This window comes from Lepisma saccharinum, chromosome 2 (genome assembly GCF_977018435.1).
Source record: "Lepisma saccharinum chromosome 2, izLepSacc3.1, whole genome shotgun sequence".
In the NCBI taxonomy this organism is placed as follows: Eukaryota; Metazoa; Arthropoda; class Insecta; order Zygentoma; family Lepismatidae; genus Lepisma; species Lepisma saccharinum.
Genome location: NC_139230.1, coordinates 23,068,738 through 23,091,705, shown reverse-complemented (window position 1 = coordinate 23,091,705; position 22,968 = coordinate 23,068,738). Strand labels below are relative to the sequence as shown.

The following is a 22,968-nucleotide window of genomic DNA, read 5'->3' as shown; positions in this document are numbered from 1 at the left end:
GAGATACATTCATGTCTAAAAATACAAGGTATACCAGCCGAATAAGTTTTACAAAGGGAGACAACACTTCCACAAGCTTCCAAATGTCTACAGAAACTCAGTTCCGTCAATAGTCTCTCCTGTAAATTTGAAGAAATGTGTTTTCACTATACAATACTGTAACCCAATTTCAAAATTTCCTTACGCAAGCATGCTAGCTTCCCATGGACAATGTATTTTGCATTGACAAGCGACTGCACTCACTGATTTTATTTTAATGCTAAGAGAACCAAACCTGGCTTCCCTAACCTAACTACGAAAGCATATATTGAACAAAATCTTAGTAATCGCTAAAACTCAGCAGTATGTGTTAACAGAAGTAAATCAAAATATAACCATGTTAAAATTGCATACGCAAATAAACCAAATGAACTTGGGCCATACAATTTAGTGTCCCCAAACTTCAAACTTCCATCCACAATCATTTCCAGTATTATAAATATTTAAGTATTTTCTCTATCCTAGATATTTAAGTATCTGAATATTTTCCTTTACAACTTGCAAAAATCATTATACAATTGGAAAGTAGTATTTTACTAGAGCATCAAAATAGCTGTCCCCTCAGAAAAAAATATGCACATTTCATGCTTCGAAATGTTCTAAACATGTCAGAAACACCACTGCTCCCAAAAGTACAGGTGTGGTGGTGGATCAGTAGACAAAGTAGTTTCAATAAATATATTTAGTGACAGGTACATCATAACATGTTATTTCAGTACTATTATCTTGCTTTAATTTGAAATATGTTGCATCCTTTACAAACGGTTCGGCATTACTCAGAAAAACTCTTGCATACACACCCATGACTACAAAATTTTAGATGATTTTGCACACTGTACAGAAAAGAAAAAAGCATTCACAAGATTAGAAAGTAGTATGAAAATATCATAAAAGCTTTGATGATTTCGAGGTAGTCCTTTTTATTCTTTATTTATGAGTGAAGTTCAGTCCTCGAATACAGGTTTTTAGTTTGTTTTTGCATGCTTTTTGTGTTCAATACCCTACAGGAAAAATAAAGTACAAAAAATTCAAGCAACCAAATCTAACTGACCTAACCCGCTCAAAACATTATAAAAAATTCCTACTCTATTTAGTTTAACCAACTACAATACCATATAACATTCAGTAGTTGAACCCATCTTAACCAAGTCCCCAAAGATAAATTCGGGTAATTTAAACCATGTACAGTCGAATTCAAGGATATGTTGATGCAAATTGCCGAAACTAGTTTCATTCACCTATCTTTTACATCCTATGTACTTTCACAGGATGATTTTTATTACAATAGGTTAACATTAGTTTGTGCTAGCATTATATTTTGTTTTACCCCAGGAATTGTATGTAATTGTTTTTGCTATTGGGTTGAAATATTTGTATTTTCAAGAATTACTAATACAATACATGAGAAACCACAACGGCTTAGTTTCATATGCAATGGCCTTTTCCATTTGTGAATTCATACTCAGTTTTCATTTTGAAAATTGTAATTACGGGCAAAAAACAGTGTTTAAAGTTACCATTACTCAACTAACTCACCATAATGGAAGAACTCAAGCATTGTCACTTATATTTGTTTATGTTAGTCTTCTTAGTAAGTATTCTCTTTAAAGTTCTTTCCTACATTCACAGACTACCACCTTTCAGTTACTTATAAGCGGTATTAAAAATATTGCTTAGTTCAGGTTGGAACTTAAGCACTTCACGTCTTTTAAAAGCGGCCGCGTTCTAGCCAATGTCAGAGAGCAGCCAATGTTGTCGTCACAATTTCCCTTTTAAAGGTGAAATATTTCCCTTTTTCTTCCAATGTATACCGTTTCATCTAAAATTTCCCTACATTTTATAAAAACCACTGGAAAAGCTGATATCGCCATCACAACTTCATAAATTTTTATTATTGTCGCTAACATTACGTAATAATAATAATAATAATAGAACTATTACTATTATTTCCACTTGTTCACAGAGAACAATTCGCATAAATATTGAAATTGAATTTTTAATATATTAAAACAAGGAAGGAAAAATGAGTGATACCAATATCAATATGTTTATTATTCATTAAGCATTATTTATAAGTATTTTGTAAGGCAAAGTTCTCCGTGCATGTTGCAGCGAGCCATAAATGCAGGCATATTTAGGAGATGTGGTCAGTGGCGCAACCACAGAGGGGGGGATTGCCCCCAAACTTGGACGGAATATTATTAATGCATTGTAAATTACCAGAGAGAGAAGTAAGACCAAATATGTACTTCCGATTGTTGCTGCTGAACAGTTTTGTCTTAAATGCATTAACAACTTTTTTGGAGCAATAGGAGCACGCACTTGCGAAAGGCAATTTATAACATTATTATTGTTTGTTTGTTATGAGATGGACGAAATGATTATGTAATGTATTTAAGTAATATGTTTTATACACACACACACTCACACACAGAGACAGAGCCGTATTTAGGATCTGTAAATCCCTAGGCTGAACCTGTGGTTCGGGCCCTACCGGGAGGAAATTATTTGAAAATAATATTTTAATTTTAAAAATAACATACTGTAATTTTAAGTAAACATGTTACACAAATTTTTTGAAAATAATATTTCAATTGAAAATAATATTTTAATTCTAAAAATAACATAGGAGAGAGTCGTTGTAATGTAAACTTTTGTGGTGCCATATTAAGCCACAATCTTCAACATACGGACACGACACAACACAACTTCCGAGGGAGGATTATACTGGCGTCAATCTGCAATGTCAACAGAATGGGAAAGAGAGCGAAGGCAGGGAGAGTGAAAAAAACAGACTGTAGCGTGCGACTGTCGCGGACCTGTTCACCAGGAAAGACAAGCGCTGACGCAGGGCCGCTTGCCGCCGAGTCTCGTAGCGAATGTCAGGGAATGCTCTGTATATACGTCAGATTGTTGCTGCTTAAATACATGAAAAATCGTTTACCACATTATAAAGCATGGCACATTTCACAGTTTAACGTGGAAAACTGTTTGAATTATTGTGGCACTTACAGCGTTTACCAATTTTAGTCTTTAATTCTTTTGAGGAAAAGGAGCGCGCACATTTGAGAGACAATTTGGCGGATGAATTGATCATACAGCGTGTTTATAAATGAATGGTGCGGTTATAAAAATTAATAATAAATCTATTTATTACCTTACACTGGTAAACCCTACACCGTAAGCAGTGGCAACTGTCCAAGTTTTTGATGCGCTACCTGCTGTTTGCTTGTCATGCTTGCTGCGGGGCCGCATCTTCAATTCCGAGTCAGTCAGTTTCCGCAGCGAGCGTTAGTTCCGAGATGGCGTCGCAACAGGAAAAGGCTTTCTGTGTGCTCCGTTTTGAGGTGTCCATATCTGTGGTATCAGTGCAACGTGAGTTCCGTGCACGGTTTAGGAAAGACCCACCACACAAGAATAACATAAATCTGTGGTACCGACAGTTCGTGGAAACTGCATACTTGTGTAAAGGGAAGAGTTCTGGTCGATTACGACGATAATAACGTCTTTTAATGCTACTATTATTACTACCACCACTATATTACTATTATTATTGGACGTTTGTCCTGGTACTTGACCCCGCCCCTTCTCCATATAAAAAAATTGTGGTTTCGCCTCTGCTCACAAAGAACACCCGTACACAGGCTCGAACTTGGAACTATTGGCTTCGTAGTGTATTATGTAACCATCCCATCATGGAGGTCACCTAGTGAAAGATGTTGGACAGCTAGAAACATGACTAGCAGAATCTAAGAATAACAGGACAAATAGATACTCAAGATGGAATAAGTTTTCAAGTGTTTCTTGCATTTTTCTTCCAAACGGCTAAGGGCATTTACAGGGGGCACAGAGTGGCAATTGCCCCCCCCCCGCCGATTTCAAATTTTATACAAATAAAAGTACATTTCGTAAAATTTCGCATGATATCTACTATTCTTATAGTCCGTAGTGCAGAGCCGCAGCTAGGGGTCAGCGGGAGTCAACCCTGGGCCAAAACGATCTAAATGAGAAAAAAAAATGTTAAAGAGATTCCCATGGCGCCCAGTGAAATTATTTGCGCCCAATTAAATCAATATTGTTTTCACTTTGCAAATATTTGGATCTAAAGATTTTCCTGCTTGCTTGGATCCCAAAATGATTATTTTCTGTAATACATTGTAAATTACCTGAGAGAGAAGTAAGGCCAGATATATACTTCAGATTGTTGTCGCACATTTGAGAGACAATTTGGTGGATGAATTGATCATGTAATGTATTTAAATAATATATATATATATATATTAAAGAAATTTTGAATACGTACACAATTTAGAGTTAACATGTTGCATAAGTATTTTCTTATTTTATGTCGCTCCATGTTGCATATGTGTAAAAAATATGTTGTACATGAAAGTTATACATGTCATATGTGCAAAAAGAATAATGTTCGTCATGCATATTCTGTCTTTCAAAAATACAGTTTGTGTGCTTGTTTTCCATTATTAGTTAATATTTCAAATTATTTGTTCAAACACAAATGCTTTATCATCGACTTGTACCCCCTTTTGCATGATTTACGACAATAATAACGTCCTTTTAATGTTACTATTGTTACTACCACTACCACCACTATATTACTATTATTATAATTGGCATGTTTGTCCTGGTACTTGACCCCTCTCCATATAAAGATTTGTGGTTTCGCCTCTGCTCACAAAGAACATTCATGCCCAGGCTCTAACCTGGAACCCCTGGCTTCGTAGTGTGTTATAAACCATCCCACCATGGAGGTCGGCTAGTGGAAGATGTAGGACAGCTTACTGGCTCAAATTATTATCAAACACGATGAAAATGTGATAGTGTTTCATATTTATTATTTCAGTTAGAAAGCGATAAAATTTGTAGTGTGAGACGGGTTACACTAAGCATCTTATGAAATATAAATGTGAATTTCAAATCTCATGAATCATTTCTCTATGCAAATGCATTAAATATGATAAGCAACATAGGTGTGTGTCATGATATCCATTTTATAAAGGGAAAGTTAAGTTTTAACCCTGACTGTTTGCATGATATCGTTTCCATAGCATGTTATATATACTGCTCTCAAGAATTTTAAACGGCAGTAAAAATAAATTACATTTGCAACTGCGAAGCTTACAATGGGATTACATACATTAAGGTCATAAGATGCCATATTTCGATTGCTTGTAACATCGAAAGAAGAATTAGACGAGTAAATAGTCATTGATAAAAGTTGCCTTCCTTGATGTCCTGTACACACTGTGAAAATTTTCGATGTTATCAGGCGGCACCCTATGAATATAGGTTCAAGAAAATGACAAGTAGAAAAAAGCTGCAGTGAAATAAATACAATTGAAAATCTCTCAAATTATTTTCTATTTATTTTCTTATATTTATAATATTACATTGTGTCTGTAGCAGACGTTGTCTGTTAAAATACCTCATGCACAACCTAATTTTTTGACAAATAATTATGTCAACTCTTCTGCTATGGAGTGGATTCTCCTAATTTTGTTCATATATATTAAGCCATTCTGTGACTGGCAGAAATCAGTATCAGCATAAAAAACCCTGATATTTTGGGTTTGTACGCTTCTGCTCAAAAAGTGGTGGCGATAAGTGGCCCAGAGACCTCGCTTTTTCGGAAATGGGGGAAGGCGAAGGAGGCCCCTTAGATTATTTGGTTTCGTACCATAGTCATTAAGGAAGGTATTTTTTTATAACGTAAAGAGGATACAACATTTCCCTCTATAAAACTTGATATGAAATATGAATGATGACACTGTAATCCAAGAAGTCATTGATCAATCAAAGGATTCTTATTTGTTTGTCGGGTGTCAAACACATGTATTTCAATGACACAATATTTTGCAAAATGGTTAACGTAACAAGTAGGCAAACATTGTCTGTAGTGATGCAAGTCTCTCCCCTTTGAAGCAAATAGGAGCCATGTTTTAGCAATTAGGCCTACAAAAAATTATACAAATTTTTACACAATTCATCAAAGTGTAGATAACATGTAACCATTATTATTTAATTAATTCGATTTTTCTTGCATAACACAACATAATGGTGGTGTTGGATTCTCGTTAGATTCCTTTGTGTGTAAAAATATTGCATACTGGAAATTAGAGTACATTATGAAGCACAATTTATAAAGGACTTCCTTAATCAGTTCTGCAGAGAAGCCCAAAGTTACATATTAATCGTCTATTAACATTATTGACATGTAAATATAAAGTAGATAAAATCCCAATTAGCCTATATATGTTAAACTTCATCTTTTTATTCTTTGTTAGTCCGAAAGGTCATTATCGAAATATTGGTATTTGATGTTGCTTGAACTTTTTTTGTTCGTTGGATTTTCAAGATATCATCCCTTTCCTGTTACCATAGAATAGTTAGAACCTAACCTAACCTAACCTAACCTAACTAGTCTATGCTGTTACTTATCACTTTCGGAGGAGGGGGGCAAGCGCCCCTCTGTACCCTGCTATATCTGCCAATGCAACACAATATATTAGAAATTTGCCCCCTCTAGGATTGACTTTGCCCCCCCTAGTAAGAAATACTGGCTACGGGCCTGCCTCGATATCACTTTCCGCTCTTTTTGAATTCAAAAACAACTGCCTGCAGTCGAAGCGTCAGTATCGTGAACCAGGATCGGCCACCAAAACGGTGGCGAATGGCCGATCAGAAGATAAACTCGTTTTGATGTTCCTAGATCGCGATCAAGTGTTAAACCGTCTTCGTGCAATGGAATTTTCCAGTGATCCTTTCCCGATCCGAGTTTAAAATTTGATCTTCGTTCGTGCACACGGCCATGAGAGATATAAAAAGACCAAATATAAGATTTCGCTTTTTTTTTGCTTCTGAGGCTAATCGCGACGCTAAGGGTAAATGGCGAGGAAATGTAATGGAGGAGAAACAGTCCCAAAAGTTATGGGCTGCATGTAAGTTAATACCACAGAGATATTACAGTAGGTGTAGGTTCTACCACCAGAACTTTTCTATCATAATAATACTGGTTATGGTGTACTGTTAGCTAAAGATGCTGATATTTGAGAAACTTAAAAGCTTATTTGCAAAATTTTAGATAAATAATTATATGTTAGACTGTAAACATATTATTTATCTAAAATTTTGCAAATAAGCTTTTAAGTTTCTGTTAGACTGTAAACATATTTTATATCCATTCTGCAAAATATCTGATGACAAAATTTAAAAATTGTAATCGCCCAGACAGGGACTCGAACCCTGGACAGATAGGCTAAAAGCCTAACGCTATACCAACTAAGCTATCTGGGCACAAGGTATTTTTTTCTTGAAAAGTTATGTTAAGAAATATATTGAAACACTTGAGAACACTCTTGGTCTGGTTCGACAGAGAAGGAGACAAGATTTCCAAATTTGTACAGACTGGGTGTATTTTTCCACTATAGAGGTCTTCACTATATGTAATTCGAAATGCTAAAGTTCAACTAGCTTCCAAAATTGAGGTAAAAATTGTGTTTGGCAAGATTAACAAGTTACAATTATATCCAGTTATGGACAAATAAAGCTAAAACTCTCAGATTTACTGTACTAGCCAAATTTTAGTAACATTTTCTTCACTTTAGTACAAATACCAAAGAAATAGGTATATTTTATTTATAATTTGACAAAATGTACTAGTATTTAATTCACAAAGTTAGGTAAAAAACAGTATTTTTTAAAAATATTGTTTACACTGTTTGGCATCCTTTAAATAGGAAAAGAAGGAATTATTTGTTTAGTATTTTTACTACTTTATATTTATTTAAGAAAACAATTCTACAGTTTAACTTAATTTTAACAAATTGTTACTAATTTATATATCAAAGTTATGTTATTTAGAGTATATGAAGGCATATAAAAGTAGTGTAATTGATACTACTACTGGCGCGAGAAAGTATGAACCCCCCTCAGGCAGATTTGACTACACTTAAAACTTGCTCAACATGCCCATATGAGCTTTTTGCTCAAGTGTGGAACCCCGTCTAATCCAAGATTTTTGTAAAAATGCTCTCGGGAATTTCCTGAGAAAGTATGACCCCCTCAGATTGATTTGCCTACACTTATAAAAGGCACTTCTGTCAGATTGTTGTCCATAAATTTGTTAAAAATATGCCCCTCTTGATATTTTTTTTGCCCACACTTGAAACTAAGCCAAGATGCTCATAAAACCCACATACACCCACACCCACACATATTTACTTCCGGTTCACTTCCGGTTCACCTACGGTCCACTTCCGGTTTGCCTACTTCCGGTCCACTTGTGACCTATTTCTGGTTTATTTCTATTGCATCATGTTGTGCAACAAATTATTAGACATGTGTTGTTTTCTGATTGGTTGGTTATGACATAATGTGATGATGTGTTATATTCTGATTGGCTTATTGTTTCAGATGTTTTCAATGCGGTCTGTGCTTAGGCTATATAAAGAGATTTTGCATTGCATATCAGCCAGTATTGTGAGAGTTGTTGAAGAGTAAGGGTGTGTTGTTGCAGTGCTGCTCATATTTTTTAAACACAAAAATATTGCAGATTTGTATAAATTGAATTACAAATTTATTTGATTTAATATACAGAATTTTTGACAACCTGTCATAGGTTTATTAAGTATAGAGTTTTGATTTGAACCCCAAGAAATTTTATATAAATACCAAAGCCAAAAATATTCACACACATACACACACACACACACTAAATATACAAAACACACTACTGAACCCAACTGATATTTTTTTATTAAGCATAGAATTTTGATTTGAACCCCAAGAAATTTTATATAATAAACCAACAATAAAAAATGCCAAATCAAAAATATTGTAATCAATGCAATAAAAATATATCCAGCCCCAATTGGGCTAAGCATCAAAAGAATTGTAATCCAGACAAATGCAGAACTCCCACAAAAATATGCCCAAAATGCTATAGAAAATATAACATGAAATATTTCACTTATACTTGTTCTGCACAGTCATCAACATTTCCAAACAAAATTGAATGGAAATATTTGTGTGATTGCCCTCTATAATTTAGATTGCAAGGCCATATTTTGTAATTATCTAGACCAGGAGCTAGACCCTATGCACCAGAAACAGGCCACAATACACTTTACAATTTTGAGAATCTCAATTTAAATTCAGGAACAAGAGATTTGGATTTGATGTATCTAGAAATATCCCTTTTTTCAAAAAATGTTTGCATCTTGAATCAACCTGCAAACAATATTACATGTTAGGCTGGGCTATCTCAACAGCAGAGGCATGCAGCTTAGTGGTTTCCCGCACTCACACTCTGTAAATACATTCCATGATTTTATTATTCTATTAAAGCACCCAATGCTGCAATTTTTAAATTTTTGCTGAAGAAGATACATGATTATCTCAGTCATGTTCAACATCTGAGAATTGTATGCATCAAAATATTGCAGGTGATGATTAAAATCTGCACCACTACACAACATTCCACTATCTGTTGTAACAAATTCTGCCTTTTGGAACCTATCCAGATCCATCAGCAAAAATCTGAAATGTTTCCAGTTTGAGCTCTGATTGGGAAGAATCTCAAAATCATAGAATCTCCCCACACTTGCATGATTTGAAAACCATCCTCCATAATAGGAAAAATCAATATAATAATAAAAAAAACAACAAACTGTCCCACAATTCTTCTTCAAGAATTATACTTGTGGCACTCAAAATCAGTGATGTATCTCAAGTTTAGATATTTGAAGCTTTGTGTGCTGTGCAGTGCCCAGTGGAACTCTGTTTCATTATTGATTGAAAATAAATCATACTCTGAGAGTGTTGAGAATCTAATTTTGAAATCAGGAAGAAGAGATTCAGATCTAATATATTTTGCAACATCTCTTCTGTCAAAAAATGACTTGAGCGTTGATCCAATTGTGCACCTACACAATTGTGGAGAGCAATCATGTAGATATAAACAGAAATTGTACATGACTCTGTGTACCTCCCGATCAGAATTTGAGGTTGAGATTTGAAGAATCTTGCAGTTTAAAGGTTCAAAATATCTCAAATCATGAAATTTTATCTTCAAACTCAGCAAATACAGAATAATCTCATTTGCATTTATGACCCCTGAGATATATTTTCCCCTTCTAACAAAATCCGCACCAGAAAACACCAAGCCTGTATCTGTGGTTACAAATTCAAAATCATCATAGGATTTCAAATAAGTATCATAATTTAAATGTTTCCAGTTCTCAGATATGTCAAATGGGATATGAAAACAATACATTGATTCAAAATATTTTGTTGTGAACCAATAATTTTTTCTGTAACAATCATAAAAACCTACAAACAGCCCAACAATTCTCCTGTGCAACAGATATATGTATTTTTCCTTCTTGCTCAACAATCCCAGATGTATGCATCCAAATTCATGGTCACTTTCAAGCACCCACCTAAATTCTGTCTCATTTCTAACTGCAAACACATCATATTCACATAAATCGGAAAATGCAAGCTTGAACCTTTCCAACAGTGATTCCGATTGTGTATATTGTGACAAATTCCTTCTCTCAAAAAACATTGCAACAAGTGCTGTGTGTTATTCTTCTAAAACAATGCACATTCAAAAATGCAATGCTGTAATTTTTTAAGAGCATGCCCAACACTATGCTTAATAATATTGTTTTTTTGTTGCTGATAATCCCGATTTATTTCCAAATCACACTGCCCGGGATACATGTTTGCTGAACAATATTGCAAAATTGGAATTGTAGCAATTATGTATGTATTATTGGGAGCTTAGATAATTGTTCCCCACACCTGCATGTTTCATTCCAAGAGGTTTTGTCTAGGCACAGTGCAAGGCACTTACTGCTGCAATTTCTGAATTTTTGCCTCAGAAAATACAGAACAAGCTCATTCAGGCATTTGTGCTTTAAATACCCAACAAGATCCGGGTGGAAATCATCTGCACTGAACAAGTGCCCATCATCTGTGGTCACAAATTCAATATTCCTATTAAACAGATTGGGATTGGAAATTATTCTGTTCAAAAATTTAAAATGCACCCAATTTAAGCTCTGATCAGCCATGAGCTCTAAATCATAATCTTCATACCCATCACAACAATTGCTGTACCAACATTCATCAAACAATTTCGACCTGCAGAAATAATAATAGCTCCCAGTGTGGTGATGCACAAACAATCCACAAATTCTCTTAAACTTGTTGTACATAAATTTTTCAAACTTGCTTACATCCTTCAGTGACAAGTATTGAAAATTCTTGTCACTGTTAAGAACCCAGTGCATTTCAGTCTCATTCTGAACTGCAAACAAATTATACTCGGACAGGTTCAGGAACCTAAGCCTAAAATCTTGAACAAGTGATTCGGATTTTATGTATTTTGAAATTCCCCTTCTGTCAAAAAAATTCTGCATTATGACAAGGTTAGTGGCAATGTGAACAATTCCCTGTCACATTGGCATGTATTTTGTATGTTGTGCGCTTCAAGTGACAGGCATATGCATTCATGCTCACAATTTTTAAATTTTTGCCTAAACATATACATTAGAATCTCACTGAAATGTGTTTATTTTGAAAATTTGTTCATGCCTGGCTTAAAATCTTCAAGTCGATACAAATTTCCCTCATCTGTGGTGACATATTCAATATGATTCAGGGGTAGAGGTACAGAAATTCTGTTGGTGATATTATAGTGGATCCAGTTTAGACTCTGTGGCATAATTATGTCCATTCTGTACACAAAACAATTCTCATTGCAATTGTTGTACCATCATACATTGCAAATCCACAATGCCAATAATAATACTCTACAGAATAATGCACAAAAAATCCAACAATTCTTTTTCATGTATTTAACATGGATATTTCAAATCTTATTAGGGATTTCAGGGACAGGTAGTGAAAGGCAAAATCACTTGAAAGCACCTATTGCATTTCAGTTTCATTCCCAACAGAGAACAGGTCATGCTCGGACAGATTCAAGAACCTAAGCCTGAAATCCCCAATAAGTGATTGTGATTTGATGTATTTTGAAATTGCTCTTCTGTCAAAAAATTCTGCATATTTAATAATTACACACTGGCATGAATATGCAAGGAACAGAATCATGAAAACCCTTTACTCAATGCATTCCGATACAGCCTCATTGTTTATGATTGTTGCAAATTTTGAGATGAAACTGTTTTTATGTGATTCAAGGCCCATCAAAGATATTACACAGTGAACAATTACAGTGTCACTTGTTTCATCCAAAACAATATTGTATATGAGATGGGGTAATTTTTTCAATTTAATATATTCCAATCTGTCAAGTTGCATGAAGCACTCAACTGCAAGAACCCTCTCGGTGTTATTTTTTGCTGTTCTGAAAAGGAGGTAGCATGAAACAATGGCATTTACAGATTCTGAATTGTATATAATTTTTGTAGAGAAACAATCAACATAGTTGATAGAGCTCATATAATTAGATTTTTCTGCTGAGGTCTTGGAATTTTTGATGAATGCATATCCTATATTCTCTATGTATTCATATGTGATGATATTATCAGGTGCTTTGTCCTGAAATTCTACAAAATATATTTTTGTTGTTCCTACAAGGGTCATAACATAAAAATCATCATAGTACCCAACCTCAGAGTATACATACCTGAGCAACTGATTGTATTTGTGGGTATTGAGCTTGAACAGATTGATCTTATTTTCAGGGGGGCTCACAATGTTGTCACAGAACCTGAGGATCCCATCACTGCTCAGGGATGTGCTTAGCTCAGGTCTGAAAATCTTGTTGACATAACATTTTGTGCCTTTATTTGAAATTTTAACAACAATTTTGAAATCTACAAGGCTTATCTCTGTGACATAATTCCCCAGGATGCTGACAAGTTGTTGATTTGTATTCAATGCATCTATGATGCTCACTTGCATAATTTGTGTGGGGACATATGGGTTCTCTTCAAAACAAACAGTTCTGTGATTAAAATTATCTGAAAAATCTCTTGCATTTGTTTCATATATACTGTAGACAAGATACTGATTGTTTATATATTTTACAATATAATCTTCAGACATCTTGCAAGTGGGGGCAACAGAATATCTATGGGTTATATTTATATCTAGGCTTTCACTATTCTGTACAGTCAATATGTTGGGAACAAAAAATTCATTCTATACCTTGAATCCTGTTTCTGCTCTATTTCTGCACTCCCTGCTGTCCCTGCTGTGTCTGTTGTTTCTGCTGTCCCTGCTGTGTCTGTTGTTTCTGCTGTGTCTGAAAATATTTTTAATTTAAATAATTGTTTCCCACAATTGTTTCCCACAATTGCATCTTCTGCTAAGATTATTTCCACCTAGAATTTTTGCAATACAATCAGAATCACAATCTTTGAATTTTTGTCTTATAAAATACATTATAATCTCATTCAGGTATATATGTTTAGAGTACCACACACAATCAGGATCAAAATCATCCAGCAATTCAAAATTCACAAAATATCCAGCAATTCTGCCATAATTATTGTACACAATGTTTTCAAACTTGCTTATATATTTAAGGCATAGGTAGTGAAAAGGCAATTCACTGTTAAGCACCCACTGCATCTCTGTTTCATTGCAAACTGCAAACAGGTCATACTCAGAGAATCCAGATAATCTGATTCTGATATTTTCCACCATTGTTCCTATATAAACGTTTCAACGTATGTTCAGAATGAGACTGAAATGCACTGGGTTCTTAACAGTGACAAGAATTTTCAATACTTGTCACTGAAGGATGTAAGCAAGTTTGAAAAATTTATGTACAACAAGTTTAAGAGAATTTGTGGATTGTTTGTGCATCACCACACTGGGAGCTATTATTATTTCTGCAGGTTGAAATTGTTTGATGAATGTTGGTACAGCAATTGTTGTGATGGGTATGAAGATTATGATTTAGAGCTCATGGCTGATCAGAGCTTAAATTGGGTGCATTTTAAATTTTTGAACAGAATAATTTCCAATCCCAATCTGTTTAATAGGAATATTGAATTTGTGACCACAGATGATGGGCACTTGTTCAGTGCAGATGATTTCCACCCGGATCTTGTTGGGTATATAAAACACAAATGCCTGAATGAGCTTGTTCTGTATTTTCTGAGGCAAAAATTCAGAAATTGCAGCAGTAAGTGCCTTGCACTGTGCCTAGACAAAACCTCTTGGAATGAAACATGCAGGTGCGGGAAACAATTATCTAAGCTCCCAATAATACATACATAGTTGCTACAGTTCCAATTTTGCAATATTGTTCAGCAAACATGTATCCCGGGCAGTGTGATTTGGAAATAAATCGGGATTATCAGCAACAAAAAAACAATATTATTAAGCATAGTGTTGGGCATGCTCTTAAAAAATTACAGCATTGCATTTTTGAATGTGTCATTGTTTTAGAAGGATAACACACAGCACTTGTTGCAATGTTTTTTGAGAGAAGGAATTTGTCACAATATATACAATCGGAATCACTGTTGGAAAGGTTCAAGCTTGCATTTTCCGATTTATGTGAATATGATGTGTTTGCAGTTAGAAATGAGACAGAATTTAGGTGGGTGCTTGACAGTGACCATGAATTTGGATGCATACATCTGGGATTGTTGGGCAAGAAGGAAAAATACATATATCTGTTGCACAGGAGAATTGTTGGGCTGTTTGTAGGTTTTTATGATTGTTACAGAAAAAATTATTGGTTCACAACAAAATATTTTGAATCAATGTATTGTTTTCATATCCCATTTGACATATCTGAGAACTGGAAACATTTAAATTATGATACTTATTTGAGATCCTATGATGATTTTGAACTTGTAACCACAGATACAGGCTTGGTGTTTTCTGGTGCGGATTTTGTTAGAAGGGGAAAATATATCTCAGGGGTCATAAATGCAAATGAGATTATTCTGTATTTGCTGAGTTTGAAGATAAAATTTCATGATTTGAGATATTTTGAACCTTTAAACTGCAATTTTTTGCAATCTTCAAATCTCAACCTCAAATTCTGATCGGGAGGTACACAGAGCCATGTACAATTTCTGTTTATATCTACATGATTGCTCTCCACAATTGTGTAGGTGCACAATAGGATCAATGCTCATGTCATTTTTTGACAGAAGAGATGTTGCAAAATATATTAGATCTGAATCTCTTCTTCCTGATTTCAAAATTAGATTCTCAACACTCTCAGAGTATGATTTATTTTCAATCAATAATGAAACAGAGTTCCGCTGGGCCCTGAACAGCACACAAAGCTTCAAATATCTAAACTTGAGATACAACACTGATTTTGAGTGCCACAAGTATAATTCTTGAAGGAGAATTGTGGGACTGTTTTTTTTATTATTATTATATTGATTTTTCCTATTATAGAGGATGGTTTTCAAATCATGCAAGTGTGGGGAGATTCTATGATTTTGAGATTCTTCCCAATCAGAGCTCAAACTGGAAACATTTTAGACTTTTGATGATGCATCTGGATAGGTTCCAAAAGGCAGAATTTGTTACCACAGATAGTGGAATGTTGTATAGTGGTGCAGATTTTAATCATCACCTGCAATATTTTGATGCATACAATTCTCAGATGTTGAACATGACTGAGATAATCATGTATCTTCTTCAGCAAAAATTTAAAAATTGCAGCATTGGATGCTTTAATAGAATAATAAAATCATGGAATGTATTTACAGAGTGTGAGTGCAGGAAACCACTAAGCTGCATGCCTCTGCTGTTGAGATAGCCCAGCCTAACATGTAATATTGTTTGCAGGTTGATTCAAGATGCAAACATTTTTTGAAAGAAGGGATATTTCCAGATACAACAAATCCAAATCTCTTGTTCCGGAATTTAAATTGAGATTCTCAAAATTGTAAAGTGTATTGTGTGCTCCAAGATGCTCACATAATTTGTGGAGAGGCACTTTATGGCCTGTTTCTGGTGCACAGGGTCTAGCTCCTGGTCTAGAAAATTACAAAATATGGCCTTGCAATCTAAGTTATACAGGGCAATCACATAAATATTTCCAATCAATTTTGTTTGGAAATGTTGATGACTGTGCAGAACAAGTATAAGAGAAATATTTCATGTTATATTTTCTATAGCATTTTGGGCATATTTTTGTGAGAATTCTGCTTTTATCTGGATTACAATTCTTTTGGTGCTTAACCCAATTGGGGCTGGATATATTCTCATTGCATTGATTACAATATTTTTGATTCGGCATTTTTGTTGTTGTTTATTATATAAAATTTCCTGGCCTCAATTCAAAATTCTATGCTTAATAGAAAATATCAGTTGGGTTCAGCAGTGTGTTTTGTATATTCAGTGTGTGTGTGTGTGTGTATGTGTGTGAATATTTTTGGCTTTGGTATTTATATAAAATTTCTTGGGGTTCAAATCAAAACTCTATACTTAATAAAAAATATCAGTTGGGTTCAACAATGTGCTTTGTGTGTGTGTGTGGGGGGGGGGTGTGGGTGTGTAGGTGTGTGTGTGGCATTTTGCCTTAGTTTTAAGTGTAGCCAAAAAATTATCAAGAGGGGCATATTTTTGACAAGTTTATGGACAACAAACTGAGAGATGTAGCTTTTACACACATGGGCAAATCTGTCTGAGAGGAGTTCTACACAAGAATTCAAAATTCTTTAGATTTAAATATGTACACACATGGCCGATTGGGCTATATGCCCCCTCTTGACATAATTTTAAGTGTGGGCAAATCGGGGCATATGAACTCTTCTTTTCTACACTAGGATTCAAAATTCTTGGAGATTAAGAGCATATCACACTTGAAGAAATGGGGAATAAGGGGATCTTGGCTTAGTTTTAAGTGTAGGCAAATCGGGCTGTTTAATCATATGAGCTCTTCTTTTCTACACTTATAAGTGGGGTTTATTATAGCATCAATTACACTACTTGTGTTGGTGTGTGTGTGTGTGTGTGTGTGTGTGTGTGTGTGTTAATACGTTTGCTCTAGTTTTAAGTCTAGCCAAAAACAATATCAAGAGGTGCTTATTTTTAACAAGCTTATGGACAACAATCTCACAGAAGTGCCTTTTGTAAGTGTAGTCAAATCATTCTGAGGGGGGTCATACTTTCCCGGGAAATTCCCGAGGGCATTTTTACAAAAATCTTGGATTAGACAGGGTTCCACACTTGAGCAAAAAGCTCATATGGGCATGTTGAGCTAGTTTTAAGTGTAGGCAAATCTGCCTGAGGGGGGTTCATACTTTCTCGCGCCAGTAGTATAGCCAATTACACTACTTATAAAGTTAATATTTGTACTTATCAGTTCAACTAACAATTATATTTTACACACAAAAGATAATGTTTACAGTTAAATTACTTGAATCAGAGAATAATATTTTACTGTAATTGATTCATTCAGCACTAGTCAGTACTTTTATGCATCAGAAAGTTTTCTTAATTTTCTATTACGCATGCTATTTTGGGCTGTTCTTAAAATGTATTTCTAGGGCAAACTGGTTTAATTTTCTGCTTATAATGCTAAGTTGACAGTTTTCGCACAATGCATTGTACATTTGTTATATTCTCTACTTACAATCCAATTTTATACTTATTTAATGTATAACTAACTAACTCTCTAGCCTTCTTAAACCCGAATGTTCATGGCTGCAGCAACACATGCCTTTCATCTGTCCCTGTCCTGAGCAAGATCTATATACTCCTTTCCTTCCCTACCAATTTCCTTTAGGTAAATCTCTACATTATCCCTCCATCTTTGTTTTGGTCTTCCTATTGGTCTTTTACCATCAGGTTTCCCAACAAGAATCCTGTATACTCTTCTTTCCTCTCCTATTCGTACCACTTGATCTACACACCTAAGTCTTCTTGATTTAATCATTCTAATAATATCTGGACATGAATACAAATTATGTAGTTCTAAATTATGTAACCTTCTTCACTCATCTGTCTCCTCATCTGTTTTAGGCCCAAATATTTTCCTAAGGATCTTATTTTCAAATACTCTCAATTTATGTTCCTTTTTCAATGTAAGGGACCAGGTTTATTTACTGTATTTAACTTTTATTTTTTGTAATTAACAAAAAGTAAAAGCTTATACTGTAGTTATTATATTTTTTTCTATCAGCTTATTTTGAAATTAATATTATTAGGTATAGTCTTTGATTTATAACTATATTGCTGTTTTTATCAATTTATCTAAGAGTACACGCAGACAAACATATGTGTACACACTTTTATGTAAGTAGATATGCCTTTTTTCAATATTTTAGTATGAAGATTGCACTTTAGCTATTTAAGCAAGGGTAGGAAAGGTAGGATTTCTGAGAATTTGTTGCAGGATTTTGTTGTCCAAGTATAGATGAGAACTGAGCTGGGAGACTGTTTTGAACCTTTTCATGAGAGTTTGCATGTGAACTGTATGCAAATTGAGCACTATTGACTGTGCATGCTTCTAAGTTTTGCTGTTATTTCACATCAACTCTGTGAGACTGTAGACAGTTTTCCCATTTCAAGTAGTTTTTATTGATTGTATTTGTATATGTTTTGGGGACTTAGCAGTTTTATGTTATGAGGCAGTTTGTTGTAGAATATTTTTACCGGATTGTTTTGAGATATTGAGTGTCTGCTGTTTTACTTGTAATTATTTTCCTTCTTGTGTTGTGTATTTGACTATATTTTGTCCAAGTTCGTAGTATTTAGAATAATTGTTATTGACTTGTAGATGTAGGGAGTAATAATCCTTTGCAAGATGCCCTATACTTTAGTCTGAACATTATTCTTAGTGTTCACTTTTGAAGCCTTAGTATTCTGGTAGTATTATTAATGTAGAGGTAAATTAGGCTGAAATGTAGGCATTTTTCTGATAAATTATACTCACTTAGTTGTTTCAGCAGGTAGAAGTTGCATGATGGTTTACTGCTGATGATGTTAATTTGCTCTTCTTATGTACTACGTATGATGTAGGTTACTTGAGTAATTGGAATTTTCTACTGAAAAAAGGATTGCTTGTCTATTTTATTCCTATGTTGTTGAGTTTGTCCATAAGCAAGCCATGTTTTTACTCTATCCTATGCCTTGGAAGAATCTAGATATATTGTGTTTGCAGTTTTATGTTTCTCTAAGGTTTCAGTTATGTAGTTTTTTAAACTGTGCTATGGGTGTGACTATTGATTTCTCTTTCTGGATGCCATGTTGGTTTCTGTGTATTCCTCTTGCTGCTTGAATTTGACTTAGGTTGTTTGCTTTTTTTCTTAGATCTTTATTAGTCCCTTTCTGGGCGATTACAATTTTTAAATTTTGTCATCGGATATTTTGCAGAATGGATATAAAATATGTTTACAGTCTAACAGAAACTTAAAAGCTTATTTGCAAAATTTTAGATGAATAATATGTTTACAGTCTAACATATTATTATTTATCTAAAATTTTGCAAATAAGCTTTTAAGTTTCTCAAATATCAGCATCTTTAGCTAACAGTACACCACAACCAGTATTATTATGATAGAAAAGTTCTGGTGGTAGAACCTACACCTACTGTAATATCTCTGTGGTATTAACTTACATGCAGCCCATAACTTTTGGGACTGTTTCTCCTCCATTACATTTCCTCGCCATTTACCCTTAGCGTCGCGATTAGCCTCAGAAGCAAAAAAAAAAAAAAAGCGAAATCTTATATTTGTTCTTTTATATCTCTGAAACCACCTATACTATAGAACTACATTTAATGAATTTTGCAGTCTTCCTGTTTGATCTGTTAAATAATCCAGTCAATAAAAATATACTTGCATAGAAAAATCTGTTTTTCAGATACTATAATCGAGTAATCTGCTTTTGCGTACTTCCTCAGAAATATACACAATCATAGTTCTTTATAAATTTAGCACCTGATATAGAATAAGTCGAAGTCTAGTTAGAGTTGGCCTGTAAATGCTTCTGGTACAAATAGTTACTTGAAAATGCAAAAATTGGGTGTATAAAAAAATAGCATTCTTGTGAAACAGTAAGAATCAACCTCATTTCCTCGTAATATTAGCTGTAAGTGCTTCTTGCAGATTAACAAAGCTCTGGCGTGTGGTCCTACGTCACCTATAATCCTTTGTAAGGTTCGTGTTGTCCTATAACTTGTCGATATACATACTAAATCCCTAGTTACAGCCTAAGCTTTTAGTTTCAATCAGAGGATTTCAGTGTTCAGATAGTGATTGTAGCCTCGTATAATAAACCAAATGGAAATAACCCAAGTGTTGATGCACCCAAAAAACCAGTAATACTTCAAAAATACCTTGAAAAAGGCTATAATGCTAAGTTATTCTTCTAGCATAGAAAAAAGTTTAGCAAATGGAGCTATGGTCCATATAGTCAGTCGTCTGTGAACTTCGTCTTGTTATTTGAGTAACATTAAGCCTAAATTTGTAAAATAAAAGGGTAAAACTTGACTAAACACACACTTGTGTGTCGAAAATATAACTAAAAGTATTTCCTGAATAGTATAAATAGTGTTATTTTGGTAAAAATAGGTATAAATTTGTGAAATAAACAGATAAAAGTTGAGAACACACACTTTGTGTGTCGAAAATATAACTAAAACTCTTTCCTGAACAGATTAAATTGTGTTATTTGAGTAATAATAAGCCTTAACTTGTGAAATAAACAGATAGAAGTTGAGAACACACACTTTGTGTGTCGAAAATGTAACTAAAAGTATTTCCTGAACAGATTGAATTGTGTTATTTTGATAAAAATAAGGATAAGCTGGGAAAATGATTGACATAAAGTCAAAGTTTGGTAAAAATAAACTCAATAGTATGTTAAATAGCACACAGCAACAAAAATTTACTACCTAAATCAATAATCAAAGGGTCCTAAGTTCGTTACTAAGTGATAAAAGCAAGTAGTGAAAACTGTAGGCCCAGTCCCTGATAGCTCTCCCTTCTTCCTAGTACAGATTAAAACCCTTACGCTTCGTTCTCCTTGTGCAAATTAAAGTTCTCGCTCCAATCTAATTGGGTATCCAAAAATCCTTTTTTCTTGTGTTCTCGGTAACCTTGGCTTACTTAGACAGAAACCTGTTCTAACATGCAAGCGTTCTAGCCTAAAATCCGCGCTAAAGCGTCCTGTGCCTTAGGGCAACCCTGAGCGGAATATTAATTGGCGGCGGAAACTGGTTCTACAAGCGACACATAGCTTCAGAGATTTGACCTAGATCGCGCAGTCCCTGACATCCTTTGTTCTAGTGTTCTAGAAAACCTTGACCTACTTAGACAGAAACATGTTCTAGCATGCAAGCGACGCACAGTTTCAAAAAATTGAATATTGCTGCGCATTCCCAGACATCCTTTGTTGTCTGGATCAATCCCTCCCCTGCCCTATGGCGTTGCATACCTTTCTCCTGTTCTTGCGTTCTAATTAACCTTGGGAAAACCGGCTCTGATTGGTCAATCGGGTTCTTTCTTTGTTCTGGCGTTCTGACGTCATTTGACCTTGACCGCACATCCCCCAAATTCCTTTCTCCTCTCCGCGAGAACCTGATTCGTCAATCAGAACCGGTTTTTCCAAGGTTAATCAAAAGGCAAGAACAGGGGAAAGGTATGCAACGCCGTAGGGCAGGGGAGGGATTGAACCAGACAACAAAGGATGTCTGGAAATGCGAAGCAAGGGTCAAATTTTTTGAAACTGTGCGTCGCTTCCATGCTAGAACATGTTTCTGTCAAAGTAGGCCAAAGTTTTCTAGAACACTAGAACAAAGGAATGTCTGAGAATGCGCGCTCAATGCCAAACTCTGAAGCTATGCGTCGCTTGTAGAACCGGTTTCCGCCGCCAATTAATATTCCGCTCAGGGTTGCCTCCAAGGCACAGGACGCTTTAGCGCGGGTTTTAGGCTAGAGCGCTTGCATGTCAGCAGTGGCGTACGCAAGGGGGGGTTACGGGGTTTAAACCCCCCCCTTGAGCTTGTGAAATATTGCGAAAATGCTGTGGAAAAAAAACCAATGGTCAATTTATCACAGTCAAAGATCTGGGACAATAATATTACTATCACTACTTCTACTACTACTATTACTACTACTACTAATAATAATAATAATAATAATTTGAATTATTATTTCCATGCAGCATGGAGAAAAGCACAGCATTCCAAACACACGCATCTTTCAGAGTGATGCCTTGAAAATAAACACCAGTTTATGAGGTTAGGTTAGGTTAGGGTAACTATGATTTTAAAGATAAAAAAGTTTGTTTTGTATCTCAGTTGCAACAATGTTCAGTATTTTTTTTCGGGAGGGGCGGGAATAATAAATGTGGATAGTACATCGCTTCGTTTTCGTATTTCATATTTTTGGAGCTTTTCAGTCTATTAAAATTGTATTCAAAGACAAAAATGGTAATCGGGATTCACTTTAAAAGAGGTTTCGCATTTAAACATTTTGATTTTTTAAAGTTCTTAACGGATTTTTATTTGAAAATTCTGATTTTTTTCAATATGTAGGTAGGGGCTGGAACACCATCGGCCACCCCTCTACGTATGCCAGTGTTCAACGAACATGTATTTTTTTTGTGTGTGTGAACAATGAGAACTAAGTAAAGAAAGTTCTTGGTTCGTTGTAAGCGGCTAATGTATAGACAAAGCCTAGGCAGACAAGAACAGTCACCAGTCCGCCTTCCCATCATTTACCGCAGCACGTTTGAATGTGTCTTTAAAATGTCTCACCTTGTTGATTAGACAATTCAAACGATAATAAGCTTAACTATTGTAAAATGTTTTGTTGGTTAGAACCGCGAGACAATCCAGATGTGTATTATCGGAGAAATTTATACGGGGAAGAAGCCTGAAAAATTTCAACCAATTTTGGGAATCGAATCCAGATCTCCCGCGTCATTGTCAGACGCTCTAACAAC

At 34.8% G+C, this 22,968-nt stretch overlaps 1 pseudogene; it reads right to left on the bottom strand.

Moving 5' to 3' along the window:
• LOC145981452 (battenin-like) overlaps positions 1–1,624 on the bottom strand; it is a 42,974-nt pseudogene extending 41,350 nt beyond the window's left edge.
• Positions 1,625–22,968: the final 21,344 nt, after the last annotated feature.